This window comes from Sus scrofa, chromosome 15, assembly GCF_054392235.1.
Source record: "Sus scrofa isolate SSC_HxYL_T2T_F1_AM1 chromosome 15, Sscrofa_HxYL_maternal_Yorkshire_Landrace_v2.0, whole genome shotgun sequence".
Lineage (NCBI taxonomy): Eukaryota > Metazoa > Chordata > Mammalia > Artiodactyla > Suidae > Sus > Sus scrofa.
The window spans coordinates 111,697,505-111,714,041 of record NC_139397.1 but is presented as its reverse complement, the minus strand read 5'-3'; the positions used below and the strand labels follow the sequence as shown (position 1 = coordinate 111,714,041).

General features: G+C 38.3%; 1 long non-coding RNA gene across 1 annotated transcript in view; it reads left to right on the top strand.

Annotated features, from left to right (window-relative positions):
- Positions 1–3,338: 3,338 nt before the first annotated feature.
- LOC146396056 (uncharacterized) overlaps positions 3,339–16,537 on the top strand; it is an 81,000-nt gene continuing 67,801 nt past the window's right edge. Inside the window, exons 1-2 of the long non-coding RNA XR_014830409.1 lie at positions 3,339–3,775; positions 13,296–13,432. This is a non-coding gene — a long non-coding RNA (uncharacterized LOC146396056). The remainder of the gene's footprint in view (positions 3,776–13,295; positions 13,433–16,537) is intronic.

Here is a 16,537-nt window from a genome sequence, read left to right as displayed (position 1 = left end):
CACAAAGAAATGGATGCTGAAAGAAAAGACAATAATTCAGGAACACTTGGCAAAGGTATATTATGATGTTTACCTAAAGGAAACTGATAGTTTCTGTTCACTGACTCGGACACTCAGGTAATTTAGAGTCTGGGGAGATCAATAGTTCTTGCAAATGATGGTTGGCAGTCCCTATGGATGCTCACTTCATTATGTATGGCAAGGTCCTACCAGGACTGGTTCCCCCTTTTCCACAAGCCTGGACCCTTCATTGTGTTCTCTTATTTCCATCTCAAACTCAAGCACCAGGAATTTCTTCTCCATATCAAAGGTAGGACATTTACTCCTAATGTAGTCTCATAATGTAGTCTCCCTTTGCACTAGAATTTCTGCTGTGCCACTTCTTTCCTAGGCAATAAGCAAAGAATGCTCTTAATTGAGTCAATGCATAGAAAATCAACTTATCAAAGAAAATATAATATGTAATTGTTTGTATTATTCCTTAACATTATGATCTAAGATTCCCTCAAGTATCTTATTTTTTTTTTTTCCCACTGTACAGCAAGGGGGTCAGGTTATCCTTACATGTATACATTACAATTACATTTTTTTCCCCCACCCTTTGTTCTGTTGCAACATGAGTATCTAGACAAAGTTCTCAATGCTATTCAGCAGGATCTCCTTGTAAATCTATTCTAAGTTGTGTCTGATAAGCCCAAGCTCCCGATCCCTCCCACTCCCTCACCCTCCCATCAGGCAGCCACAAGTCTCTTCTCCAAGTCCATGATTTTCTTTTCTGAGGAGATGTTCATTTGTGCTGGATATTAGATTCCAGTTATAAGTGATATCATATGGTATTTGTCTTTGTCTTTCTGACTCATTTCACTCAGTATGAGATTCTCTAGTTCCATCCATGTTGCTACTAATGGCATTATCATCCTTTTTATGGCTGAGTAGTATTCCATTGTGTATATATTCCGAATCCAATCATCTGTCGATGGACATTTGGGTTGTTTCCATGTCCTGGCTATTGTGAATAGTGCTGCAATGAACATGCGGGTGCATGTGTCTCTTTTAAGTAGAGTTTTGTCTGGATAGATGCCCAAGAGTGAGATTGCAGGGTCATATGGAAGTTCTATGTATAGATTTCTAAGGTATCTCCAAACTGTTCTCCATAGTGGCTGTACCAGTTTACATTCCCACCAGCAGTGCAGGAGGGTTCCCTTTTCTGCACAGCCTCTCCAGCACTTGTTATTTGTGGATTTATTAATGATGGCCATTCTGACTGGTGTGAGGTGATATCTCATGGTAGTTTTGATTTGCATTTCTCTTATAATCAGCGATGTTGAGCATTTTTTCATGTGTTTGCTGGCCATCTGTATATCTTCTTTGGAGAAATGTCTATTCAGGTCTTTTGCCCATTTTTCCATTGCTTGATTGGCTTTTTTGCTGTTGGGTTGTATAAGTTGTTTATATATTCTAGAGATTAAGCCCTTGTCAGTTGCATCATTTGAAACTATTTTCTCCCATTCTGTAAGTTGTCTTTTTGTTTTCTTTTTGGTTTCCTTTGCTGTGCAAAAGCTTTTCAGTTTGATGAGGTCCCATGGGTTTATTTTTGCTCTAATTTCTATTGCTTTGGGAGACTGACCTGAGAAAATATTCATGATGTTGATGTCAGAGTGTTTTGCCTATGTTTTCTTCTAGGAGTTTGATAGTGTCCTGTCGTATATTTAAGTCTTTCAGCCATTTTGAGTTTATTTTTGTGCATGGTGTGAGGGTGTGTTCTAGTTTCATTGCTTTGCATGCAGCTGTCCAGGCTTCCCAGCAATGCTTGCTGAATAGACTTTCCTTTTCCCATTTGATGTTCCTGCCTCCCTTGTCAAAGATTAATTGACCATAAGTGTCAGGGTTTATTTCCGGATTCTCCATTCTGTTCCATTGGTCTTTCTGTCTGTTTTGATACCAGTATCACACTGTTTTGATGACTGTGGCTTTGTAGTATTTCTTGAAGTCTGGGAGAGTTATGCCTCCTGCTTGGTTTTTGTTTCTCAGGATTGCTTTGGCGATTCTGGGTCTTTTGTTGTTCCATATAAATGTTTGGATTGTTTGTTCTAGTTCTGTGAAACATGTCCTGGGTAATTTGATAGGGATTGCATTGAATCTGTAGATTGCTTTGGGTAGGATGGCCATTTTCACAATATTGATTTTTCCAATCCAGGAACATGGAATATCTTTCCATTTCTTTACATCTTCTTTGATTTCTTTGATTAAGGTTTTATAGTTCTCGGCATATAGGTCCTTTACCTCCTTGGTCAGGTGTATTCCGAGGTATTTGATTTTGTGAGGTGCAATTTTAAAAGGTATCATATTTTTGTATTCCTTTTCTAATATTTCATTGCTGGTATACAGAAATGCAACTGACTTCTGAATGTTCATCTTATATCCTGCTACTTTGCTGAATTTATTAATCAGTTCAAGTAGTTTTGGGGTTGAGTCCTTAGGGTTTTCTATGTATAGTATCATGTCATCTGCATACAGGAGATCAAATATCTTATTTATAACTCACTGTTCATAGCAGAACAAGTGGTAAGGTGTTTCCACTGAATATATTGAAGCCACAATAAGATTTTTCCACATGATTTGTTATTATTGATATAAACTTGATTTTTTTTTAAAGGAACTTCATTCCTGTAATGATAATAATCACTTTTTAGTTTATTTTACTTATTATTGACATTATTTTGTAAATAATAGCACTCTATTGTAATAGTAGCATTTACCTTTAAAAAGATGATTTAAACTTGAGAAAAAAAGAAGCAAATTTATTAAATACCATATGCCACAAGTGGTAGGTACTTTCATATATGATATTGCATTGTGTTTAACCTCAAAACAAAATGAGCCTTATTTCTTATATAAAAACTTCAAAACCCAGAGATAATAACTAATATAAAAACATAAATTCAAGGTAAGAGAACTAATAATTGGCAAAATTAAAGAGACTATTTAATTCTAAAGACCATATATTACCACTCTAAAACACTACTTATAACAAAGAGCTAGGCAGGAAGGAAGAGAAATAAATGTCTATTGCTTGATTATTGTTTTATATAACCAGCTTGAAACATTCCATCGCTTATATTGTAGGAGAAAATGTCCCAATAAAATGTAGAAAGGAGACCCCAGCCATGATGACTAAGCAAAGTCTAGCCAACTGCCCCAACCAGTCCTCCCCCATGCATCTGCTTCTGTAAATTTGTTTCCGCATCTACTACCTTGCCTGACGTCACTCCAGTCCAACTAGCCAAGCTTGGACCCGGAAGACGTAGCCCATAAAAGCCTTGTGAAACCCTTCTTCCGGGCTCAGACTCTGGAGAGCGATCTCCTCTGAGCCCGCTGGCGTATAAACCTGAGTTCTCCAACTCTCTGAGTGCTCGCTTGGTTTCTTGCCGGGTAAAAGAGCTGATCCACTACAGCCACAGAGCTGCTGGAGCTGGTACGCTACAGCCACAGGGCTGTCGCCAGAGCTGATACGCTGCAGCGCAGGGCTGCTGGGTATCTGCCGTAACATTCTGGAGGCCCCAGTGAGATTCCAACCGTTCTGGCCCCTTGAGCCCCCGGAACAGAGGTAAGGCCGCATGAGAGCCGGGGAGCCTCAAACCGAATGAGGCGGCGCGCCACACGACGGTATTCCGGGTCCTCCTTCATGAGCGGCATTCCTGACTCCTGGGTGACCGAACCCTGACCGGACTCGGTGGAGAGACAGACCAACTCACCAGAAAGGCATCTGGCCAAGGTAAGGCCCCGGGGTCAACCCCAGTCAGGTCCTGCCCCAGTGGGCAGAAGAGGGGACTGATCACCCCCTGAGGGAGACTCTCCCAGTCAGAAGCTGTGCCTGACCGGAACAGCAGTCCTAGTGCTCCAGATTGGAAGCAAAGGAACCTCTTGCTTGGGTGGAGCAAATGTCAGGCGTAGCCGATTGAAAGTTGTGCTTGATCGAGCTACTAGTTAGGGACTCCCAGGGAGTGGGAGGCATTGTGATAACCTCTGAGTGTGTGTGAGAGTGAATGAGTGGCCTGATTCGCTTGTGCTTCAGGTTCAAGTTTGTGGCTCCATGGTCTTAGTGGCTACGGAGTCCGAGTGGGTCCTAACCTGCAGTTCCATGGTGACCTCATAGGGCTTATGGCTGTAGCGGACTCTGAGGGTTCTCTTCCCTCCCTGCGAGTCCAATCCAAGTTTGGGGCTTATACGAACCAGCCAATTGTTAAGAGGCACCTAAACTCCCAAGAGGGGGGCGGTCAGGCAAACATCTGAATGGCCACCTTCTGAGAAGGGGGCACCCTCCCTTGTTTTGTCTGCAACACCGGCACAGGGCGGCCACGTGGTGTGAGACCTAACCCAGAAGCCCACGAGCCAGAGACCCCCTGTGCTTCCACCATTTTGGGCCATAAATTCCTCCGAGGAGATGATCTAACTTGACCTTGCCCCTGGGCCTCCAGGAACTCCTGGCCCAGATTCTAAACAAGCCATTGGACTGCCCATTTTCTCAGTTCACGGAGGCCCAGGATCTGAGTCAGGGAGACAAGCCTATCCTCCCTGGCTCAGTTCAGGGTATAGGGAGGATTGGGTACAAGGTCCCCTGTCCTTTGCCCAAAACATTAGAACTTGTCTGAGAGTGCCTTCCTGAGACCAGGGGCCCAGATGGATAGGAGATACTTGCAACAAAGCAGGTGCTCTTCCCAGTCATAGAGCAAGCTGAGTGGGATCTGTCTTGCTTTCAAAAGTGGTGGAGGCAAAGCTATTGGGGATACCACCCACAAGGTCAAAGAAGGTCTCATAATATCAGGCCATAGAAAAGATCCTCATAAAGACACCATGGGTTCACCCAAGCCTAAACCTATGGTTGTAGACTGTGTGATCAAAGATTTCAAAAAGGGATTTTCTGAAGATTATGGTATAAAACTAACCTGATCTTTCATCATTTCCTTTGCCATTACCTCAAATAGAGCTGTGGGGGCAAAGGAAACAGACCTCTAGATGATAAGACCATCCTGAGTTGTTACCAGGTCTGTGGGGGAAAAGGAGTTAATAGCTAGTATTCATCCAACTTAGGCCAAGTGTTTAGCCTCAGAGCCTCGGCATAGTCAGTTTTGCTTTTTGCTGTTTACTTTCACCCTGGTCGGAGTAATTGATGGCTGGTTCATCCAATTTACCTGTTAACTGTGGTTTAGAAACTTTCCTAATGTTAATACAGGGCATGTCGGAGTGAGCATCTTAGGATTCGAAAACCCAGGGCAGGGCCTGTATGCCTGGGTTTTCTTCACCTCTGTCCAGAGACAGGTAATGGGCAGGGATGACAGGAAGAGAGGCTACGCTGGTAAAGAGTGGTTAATTCCAGTCAGCCTGAGGTCGGATGGGACATTTGACCAGTAGTATCTAGCTGCTCCATATGAGAGAGGGGACACCCTCACGTAGCCAAGAAGGACAATAGGTGCTGGATGCTGGGTTTTTTCTCTTTTTTCGATGGGAGCCACACCCTCAAGCCTGGTGCATGGCTCAATAGCAACTCCTCTGACATGTGCCTTGAAGAACTGGAAAAAGTTTGACCCTGAGATTCTGAAAAAGGAACATTTAATTTTCTTTTGAACAAAAGCCTGTCCATTATATAATCTGTTAGATGGAAAGCTATGGCCATCTAAAGGCTCACTAGCTTATAATACCATTCTCCAATTAGCCAGAAGTTAATCAGCCTTCTCCAATACTGTTCAAGGCTCCTCCCCCCCAAACTAGTGCCAAGGTTATATCTCTCTCTATTCCCTTTACAAGAAGTAACAAACAGAGAATGGGGACCAAATACAGGTCCATACACCTATTTCACTTCAGGACTTAAGGCAAATAAAAACAGATTTGGGAAAATTTGCTGATGACCCAGATATATTGAGGTCTTTCAGGGTCTCATGCAGTCCTTTGAGTTAGCCTTCAAGGACGTCATGTTATTATGGAAACAGACATTGACTATAAGTGGGAAATTACATAAAGTCTCCAAAACTGCTCAAAGCTGGGGAAGATGAATGGAATGATGCTATAAATGCCAGAGGCAGATTAGAAGAGGAATGATCAAGATTCCCCACAGGGTGTCAGGCAGTTCCTATGAGCGATCCCAATTGGTCTGCTGATGAGGGAGATAACAACAATTGGCATAGAAATCATTTTATTACTTATATAGTTGAGGGATTAAAAGCCTCATGAGTAAAGCCTGTTAAAAACTATCCGGAAGGTTTACTAGGGGAACAAGAGTCCATCAGCTTTCTTAAAAAGACTCAGAAAGGCATTGAGAAAACATAAAACAGGGAACCCAGAAACAACGGAGGGCCGAATAATTCTTAAGGATAAGTTCATAGCTCAATCGGTGCCAGATATATGGAGAAAGCTCCAAAAATTGGCTTTTGGCCCTGATCAGGACCTGGAGCACCTCCTCTGAGTAGCAACTCAAGTATGTTATAATCCGGGCCAGAGAGAATAAAAGGAGAACAAGAGGAGAGACAGAGAAAAGGCTGAGGCTCTAGTTATGGCACTACAGGGAGTCAACCTGGGAGTTTCCAAGGTGAGAGGACCAGGGCAGAGACCTATGCCCGGAGCCTGCTTCCTCTGTGGAGAAGAGGGACCCTTTAAATGGGAATGCCCCAAGACTCAGACCATAATACCTAGGCCGTGCCCCATATGTTGGGGAGATCATTGGAAGAGGGACTGCCCCTGAAGATGAATGTTTCTGGGATTGACCCCTCAGGCCCAGGATCAAGGCTGACAGGACATTTCCATAATGGCTATTGTCCTTATCACCACTCAGGAGCCCTGGGTAACTCTAAATGTAGGAAGACAGCCTATTGACTTCCTCTTGAATATGGGAGCCACTTTTCAGTTCTCCTCTCCAATCCTGGGCCCCTCCCTCATGAATCTGCCACATTTATATTTCTGGCAAGCCGGTTACAAAATTTCTTATACAACCTTTGAGTTGTGACTGGGAATCCACTTTCTTCTCTCATGCCTTTCTGATTGTTCCAGAGAGTCCAACTCCTCTTTTAGAAAGAGATATTTTGTAAGCAGTTAAAGCCTCAATTCACATGGCAATGGAGCCTAATCAAGGTTTAGGCCTGCCTTGGATGGAAGTATATACTGACCCAGAAGTCTGGGCCATAGGAGGAAACATAGGAAGAGAAAAGAATACTCAACTGGTGGAAATAAGTCTTAAAGACCGGAATTTATTTCTTTGCCAAAAGCAGTATCCTCTGAGACCCAAGGCATGACAGGGACTTATCTCAATTATAGGAAGCATAAGAGAACAGATTATTAATTGAATGTAACAGCCCTTCTAACACTCCTATATTGGGAGTGCAAAAACTTAACAGGGATTGGTTCCTAGTACAAGACCTCCATCTAATAAATGAGACACTGGTCTCATTACATCCAGTGGTGCCCAATCTCTACACTCTTATTTCACAAATTCCAGAAACAGCAGCATGGGTTACTGTATCATATTTAAAAGATGCCTTTATTCTGCATTTCCTTGACTAAGGCTTTGCATATATAAATCCTCAAAATATGGAAGGTAACTAACTGACCAGAATTAATTTTAGGTTCAAGTAAACTGGGAAATATTCAGTATTAAATTAATATCTTCAGTATTAAATTAATATCTTAAATTAGAATTGAAGTTTGCTGATCTAATTAATACACACATGTCATTACAGCTGTCAACATTAGGTATAATATCTTATCATACCTAGGTTTAACAGAAGTCAAATGAGACACTGAGACATCAGTTACTAAACAGAAACTGAAAAGGTATTTAGAATAATTAATCAATATGATCAGTGCCACCCTGAATGGTCTCCATAAGAAAAACACGTGTTTTTAGAAATTATAAAGGACAGTCTGTGGTTGCTTTAGAAAAGTAGAATGTGTGTGCTTTCAATATAGAAGGAATGAGGGATGGAACTGCATTTTAAGGCAAAAGAAAGTGTCTTCAGCTGATTGCTCTGGTTGGAAAATAAGGGACAGACTAATACGGATACAGAAAGTGATACAAGGTTTATGGGAAGTGGACACTGAGAAGAGAATTTTGTGCATGGTGGGGACTGTCTAGAATATATTTAAGTAAGTTAACTTTAAAAGTAATGTGGTGCTATAAATCATACTGCTCACAAGGACATAAGGTAGTAGATGTGGAAACAAATTTACAGAAGCAGATGCATGGGGGAGGACTGGTTGGGGCAGTTGGCTAGACTTTGCTTAGTCATCATGGCTGGGGTCTCTCCTTTCTACATTTTATTGGGACATTTTCTCCTACAATATACCAAGTAGAACTATTCCTATAACTAGCTCTAAATCTCTGTAAAATAGCATAGCAATATAAAGTTCAAAGAACATTGCAGATTCCAACCATAAATACGTCTTTTTTATTGGTTTCTATATTTGAAGTGATATTTAAGATATAGTAGTTATCTTTCTAATTCACAGTAATTAATTGTTTTACTATGCCATTCTTGAAGTACTTCATTATAAGTGATTGCTTCTGCAATTTTATTTCAAACAAATTAACTTACAAATAATTTTGAAATATAAATTAATGCTGCTAATCACCACAGATTTAGACTTAACACACATTTAAATACGTATTTTAAGTAGCACTATCTCTGGTAAAATATAGCCTAATTCTGGACATTTCCCCACAATATTCCCGAAAGAAAGTTAATCAAATATCAATTGATATGTTCCTTTATATCCTTTTAAAATGTGTGATTAATATTATTTGTAACTGTGAATTCTCAATTTTTTTTTTCTTTTGTCATTTTAGGGCCGCACATGGAGGTTCCAAGGCTAGGGGTAGAATCGGAGCTGTTGCCGCCAGCCTACGCCAGAGCCACAGCAACACCAGATCTGGGCAGTATCTGCAACCTACACCACAGCTCATGGCAAAGCCGGATCTTCAACCCACTGAGTGAGGCCAGGGATCCAACCTGCAACCTCATGGTTCCTAGTCAGATTCGTTTCCTCTGTGCCACAACAGGAACCCCTGAATTCTCAATTTTTAAATGAAAGTCCAAAATAGTTCAAACAACTGCTAAAAGTTTACCTGATAAAATGTACACTCGAATTCACTTCTTCAAAGATAATTTCAGTCATGCTGAACTATATGCATCTAATAAGTGACTAAAAAAGAAAGCTGTACCCAGAACTTAAAGAAAACATTTTTTAAATTAAGAGTTAAATCTAAATTAGTCAAGCATCTCTGTCGATTAATAAGAAGATTTGGAAGTGCTAATTGTGCCACCAGGGAATCTTTAAAGATGTTTCCATACTTGCTCTGAAATTCTGTCAAATAAAGGGACATGGAAAATGTCTGTACATGTGATGTCTATATAAGCACTATCACAATTTTGAAAGATATAATAAAAGCAAACAGCTATAATTCTATCTAAACTTAATCACATTGCTCCTAGAAACCTAGTTTTTAAAGTATATTTCCATTATTTTATTGTGAACTGGGTATACCATTTTAAATAACTAAAAATCATTTAAGAGTCTTTAAGATTTGAGGATATGCCTAAATCAGCTTTATTAAGGAAATACTCACTGAAGAGCTATGCCTCGTGGACCATGTTGTTCTGCTGCCTAAACAAGCTTTTTGAGGGAGGGCATTTGGTGATCTGAAATATATAAACTGAAATTAAAGAAGACTGGATATTAAAAAAGTATAGGTATAGTTGTAAAACATATAAAAAAGGATGGGCATATAAAAGATGTATATTTTTTCCTACTAACAAATGACAACTGAACTCAGAATTGCTCCTACTTAAGCTTACTATAGTGAAATCCTTTGTTTTATTGCAAGATCCTAGGAGCTATAATTTCCAAAATTCTTTTCTCTGGAGGGGAGTGAAGTTAAAAGAAAATCCCAGGTGATTCTTTCTTATGTTCCTGGTTAATTCCCTCAGAGTAAACAGGTATATAAAAATACTTACATCTTATTTGTAGTATATATTCATTCACTTTGTATACCAAGTTCTTTGATTTTCCTAACTTCACAGCAGAATTTTTAATCTAAATGTAAATGTATTGGCAAAAAATATTGTCTCCACTCAGAATTTTATTAGTTTCCTACTACTGCTATTATGAATTTTCACATATCAATAACTTAAAACAATAACCATTTATTATGTTATAGTTTTGGAAGTCAGAAGTCTAAAATGGGTTCCTAGGGATGTATACCTTCTGAAGGCTTTAGTGGCACATGCATTTCCTTGCCCTTTTTAGCTTCTAGAATCTATCTACATTCCATAGCGCATGTCTTCCTCAATCTTCAAAACCAGCAGCATAGCATCTTTTCTCCTTTCTGATCACCTGCCTTCCTCTTAAAAGAACCCTTGTAATTACATCAGGCCTAGCTGATATAATTTCCCTATCTAAAGATCTTTAACTTTATCATATAGGCAAAGTTCCTTTTGTCATATAACATATTGACTGATTCTGAGGATACAGATATGGATATCTTTGGTGGATCTGTTCAGCCTACTTTGAGAGTCTTTAAAATTATTTAAAAAGAAATACTTGCTGGAGTTCCCATTGTGGCTCAATGGTAACGAACCCAAGTAGTATCCATGAGGCCACAGTTTCAAACCCTGGCCCTGCTCAGTGGGTTAAGGATTCAGCATTGCCATGAGCTGTGGTGTGAGTCGCAGATGTGGCTCGGATCTGGCATTGCTGTGGCTGTGGTGTAGGCTGGCAGCTGCAGGTCAGATTCAACCCCTGGCCTGGGAACTTATATGCCTTAATGGCAGCCCTGAAAAGATGAAAAAAAAAAAAAAAAAAAAAAAAAAAAAGAAAGAAATAAATACTTGTGCTAATTTCTATGACCATTACATGACATTGCCCATCAGAAATAGTTCTAATACAAACCTGAGCTAATAAATTCAATTTGCCAGATGTGTAACTTTTGATTTTGTCCCTATATTTAAAATTTTATTTTCTTTCTACACGATGCTTAAATACACATGCAATTTCCCTCCACCGCAGTAGTTATGGCTATATCTTGAAGGTGCTCCTTAACCAAGTTCTATGAGTGAAGTTCATTCTTGCTAATTTTTTTTTTTTTTTTTTTTTTTTTTTTTTTTTTTTTTTTTTTTTGCTTGCTATGGCCACACTTATGGCATATGGAAGTTCCCAGGCTAAGGGTTGAATTGAAGATGTGCCTGCCAGCTTACATCATACCCGCAGCAACACCAGATCCAAACCATATCTGCAACCTACATCACAGCTCACAGTAATGCCAGATCCTTAACCCACAGAGTGGGGCCAGGGATGGAACCTGTGTCCTCATGGACACTAGTCAGGTTCGTCATTGCTGAGCCATGACTAGAATTCCCCCTTACCTTAGTTTTTAAGGAAACTGATGTTTTATATGATAAAGACCAGAAAACTTGAACTGAAAAAAATAAATTTTACACATTGCTAGTGGAAATAGAAAGTGGCAAAACTGTTCTGGGGGAGAATTTAGCAATACCAAGTAAACCTGATATGAATATAAATTTGGACTCAGAAATCCCAATAGGAATCTATCCTGAAGATACACCTCCAACAATAAAAATTTCATATGGAGAAATTATTCAGGCTTACTGCCTTGGTCACAAGTGCAAAATATTGCAAAATATTGGGAACAAGCTAAATGCCCATATATGGAAGAGAAATTAACTATGATATATTCGTAAAAGATTATTCCATTACCTGCTTATTGTTACTTGAAAAATGAAAGGGTGATATTTTTACTTGACTCCTGAATATGTAATGCCTTTTTAGCAATGTTCATGTTTCAGGTATTTGATAGTATAGACATTGTCACTTGCTTCTTTAAAGGGATGTGATTATACAAGTGATTCTTAATTTATTCTTAAACACTTCCATGTCATTTTTATTAGACATTTTATAAAATAATCACATTGCTATATATAGGTAAGTACAAGAGTTGCAGAATCTTCCCATCTCATATACATTAATAATTATATCCATTATTCACATTAGCCAAGACATGGAAACTACCTAAACGTCCATCAGCCATTTGAATGGCTTAAGAAGATGTGGTACATATACACAATGGAAAAAGAACAAAATAATGTCATTTGCAGCAACATGGATGGAACTAGAGACTCTCATACTAAGTGAAGTAAGTCAGAAAGAGAAAGACAAATACCATAAGATACCACTTATATCTGGAATATAATATATGGCACAAATGAACCTATCTACAGAAAAGAAACAGATTCATGGACATGGAGAACAGACTTGTGGTTACCAGGGGGTGAGGGAGGGAGTAGGATGGACTGGGAGTTTGGGGTTAATAGAAGCAAATTATAGCATTTGGAGTGGATAAGCAGATCCTGCTGTTTAGCACAGAAAACTATATCTTACCGTTTGTGATGGAACATGATAGAAGAAAATGTGAGAAAAAAAAATTGTACTGTATAGTAAAAATTGACAGAATATTGTAAATCAACTATAACAAAAAAATTTAAAAATAATTGTATCCCTTTAGAAATGTCATGGTCATTGAAAGTTGTTAGAATTGCTCAGACCCTTATTTTCTTGATATTTTATTTATTTAGAGGGTCAGTGAATATTCAGAGATGGCAGTGATCAGTTACAGTACAGTAGCATACTCCTTTTGCTATGATGTATTCTGGGAATAATTAATCTACAAATTATGTAATTTTGAAAAATTTAATTAAACCCAGTATACAATAACATCCTCAAATAAAAAGGAAAAGTAAGATAAAAGTTTATATTTCTTGGTTAAAATGAGTAATATATATTCACCGGTTTGTTACGTGGATTAAATTATTTCATTTTAACATAGTACTATGTGTCTGTTCTTTTGTTGTTTCTCATTTATTTATTTTTTAAATTGAAATACATCTGACATAGAATATTATTTTAGTTTTAGGTGTATGACATAATGATTTTGTATTTAAACACATTACAAAGTTATAGGTCCAATAACACCTATCCCCATACGAAGTTATTATAATATTATTGACCATGTTCCTTATGCTATATATTAAATATCCCTGACTTATTTATTTTATTATTGCAAGTTTGTAGCTCTTAATCCCCTTTACCCATTTCACTGAACCCCACATCCCCTTCTCCTTTGGCAACCACGGATTTGTTCTCTGTATCTATGAGTCTATTTTCCCTTTGCTATATTTGTTTTGTTTTTTAGATTCTACATATAAGTGAGATCATATGGTATTTGTCTCTTTCAGGCATCATGTGACGTCTCTAGGAAGGTCAGGCTCCCTATGTGGATGGCTATGACACCTAGCATCGCGTGGACTGTAGAAGGCCTACTGGTGGGTGGAACAAGCCCCTCTGCTATTAGGGGAGAGAAGGAAGGAAGGAGGTAGGTAAATTGGACTAGAAAAAAATTAAAAACTTATGCTGCAAACAATACCATTAAGAGAGTGAAAACAGTCAACAGAATCAGAAAAAGTATCTGAAGAACATACATAGAATAGAGGTAATCAGAATACATAAAGAACTCTAGCAACTCAAAAGGACAAACAAACCAAAATGGACAGAAGTCTGAATGCACATTTCTCTCAAGTAGTTACCTACAAATACAAAAAATATGTTCAACATCATTATTCATAGGAAAATGCAAATAAATGCCATAATGAAATTCTTATTTACAACAATTAGTATTGCTTTAATAATAAAGATAGACAATAACAAGTGTTGATGAGAATGTGGTGAAATTGGAACTCTCTTTCACAGCTTATGGGAATATAAAACAGTGCAGCTGCTTTGGAAAACAGTGTAACATTTCCTCAAATTGCGAAATTTAGAGTTACCATATGTCCCAGCAATTTTACTTCTAGGTGTATATATACAAAATAATTGACATAATATGTTCAGACATACACACAAAAACTAAATACAAAGCTAGCTAATTTACAATAGGTTGTTAATTTACAGTAGGTTGTCAAAGAGATCTCTATGCAGAGCTAATATTAATTTAACAGAAAAAAGTGAGAAAGCTCAACATGTCATGTTCTAAGGGTAGAACATTGCAGATAACATTTAGAAAAATTGTATAACTCATAATTTTAAAGCTTCTAAAAACTACTTAATTGAAAAGCAAATATGAAGGGTGGGATCAAGATACCTTAGCACGGAGATCCTGAACACACCTCCTCCTCTCCTGAGCACACTGAAATTACAACTACTTATAGAGCAACCATCTATAAGAACAACCTGAAAACTAACAAAAAATATTTTTCACAACTAAAGACAGAAAGAAAGTCCCACAATGAGATGGATAGGAGATGCAGAGTTATGGTCTAATTGTGATCCACATCTCCAGGTTGGTGACCCACAAACAGGATCACAACCATAGGGGTCCTCCCAAGAAGTAAGGTATTTGAGGCCCACACTGGGCTCCCCAGTGTGGGAATCTTGCACCTTGAACAAAAGCCTTCAGAATGGCTATCTTTGAAAATCTGTAGGCCTTATATTTGGGAGAGCTAGAGGACTAGGAAAGAGAGCTCTACTCTTAAAGAATGTGTGCACAATCTCATATGCTCCAAATCCCAGAACACAGGTGGTAGTTTGAAAGCAATCTGGGTCAGACCCACTTGCTAATCTTGGAGAGCCTCCCATAGAGGCCGGTAGCAGTTTGAACTCCTGCTGGAGATAGAGAAGCTGCCTCTTTTATTTCCTCATAAATTTTAGGATTTTCTTGTCAATTTCTGCAAAAAAAAGCTGTATTTTTGACATAAATTAAGGAATCTATAGATCAATGGATACACAAATTTTTTCTCTTATTAAACCCAGGATTTTAAGCAAAACAATTTTATCCTTATGATAGTAATGTCAATAGTAAATTTTTACAGCCTTGTTCTATTTTATTAGTGTTTCAGGTATGATAATTTTATGAGTATTCTACCAAAGGAATGTATTTTATGTTTGTGTATGGTCAACATATTTCAAATAAAAATATGAGTAATTTATAAAAGTGCTAAACTAAGAATCATTAAGGATTTATTTGGGTTCTTTAAACCTTTGAAAAAAATCAAAGGTTTAAAGAAAGCAAAAGAATACTTAATTAAGAAAAAGCCACCTTCGGAATGGTGGGAAAGTTTTGTGGCATTTGACTCATCTACCCCCCATTCCCAAGCAACCTCAGTGGTAGTTTTGCTCTTGGTCCTATATGGTGGCAGATCAGGGTCTCCAGTTCCTTCCCTCCAAAAGGAGGGAAAAGTGCAGACATTATTTGCAAATTATTGCATACATCTGTTCTAACCTTTCTCAAGAATACCTAGAGGATGGACTTGCTCATCTCTGGCTCACAAAATTCAAATGCACATGGAAAAACTTGGGAGAACTGCTTGTAAATGCCATAAGGGGATTATAAACCCACTAATTCCTGGGCAAGAGAGTCCAGGTGGAGACATACAATAGACCACATGAAGCCTGGAAAAGAAACTTTGGTGAAACTCTTTGGAAAAGGTTGGAAGCAACCTAGATGTACACCAACAGAAACAGACTAAGGAAGGAAGCAAGAGAGAGAAGGGTGAAAGAAAGGAAGGAAGTGAGGAAGGGAGGGAGGAGGGAAGGAAGGCCAACCAATGACACAAAATTATCACCAGAAAAACACTCAGTGTGTGAGAGAGAGAGAGAGAGAGAGAGAGAGAGAGAGTGTGTGTGTGTGTGTGTGTGTGTGTGTGCATATGTATCCCAAATATATAAAGTACGATATAGAAAGATTTTCTTAAAGAAAGTGAAACAAAAGTTTGTCTTCTCCCACACCAGCTCCTATAAGCTTCATGATTTGCTTAAACTCTAGCAAAGGTATTGCTGTTTGTCTTTGCCATTTGCCTAAAGTGTCCCCTTAGGTGAACTCACAAAATGCAGCGAAAAGTCTATTGCTATATACCTCTTCTCTTTACAACACAAAGTATCGTTAAATGTACAAAAAGTCTATTGCTCTATATCTCTTCTCCTTACAACACAAGGTATCATTAAATGTATATAATTCTTGAGCTACAAGTTGTAATCTTTTACCACTATTGAAGATGCAATTCTCAGGTATTTACCAATTCTACATGGTAAGTCAAGAATAGACTATCACAGTTACTTCTATAAAATATTAATGTTGTATCTTCTGGGGAAAAAAAGGATGCCAAGGAAAGATTTTAAAAGGCTATTTTATCCCTTTTCTGTGAGTTTTATTGTTTTCACAGTTACACCAAACTAGTACAGACAATTTGCAAATTAACAAGGTTGATCATAATTTTCACAATAAAATAGCAGTTTCATACGATCGAATTTAATGAAAGCAGTAGCATGCATGGAAGCTCATAAATGAGAAAAATATGTATTTATTTAAAAGAAAGAAGATCTCATGTTAGACTAATTTGGTGCCAAAACACAAATGTTACTCCTTTTTTTTCAGTAATTAGAAAAGTGAAGGGGTCTTCTTTCCCATTAGGAAAGAAAAAGAGTA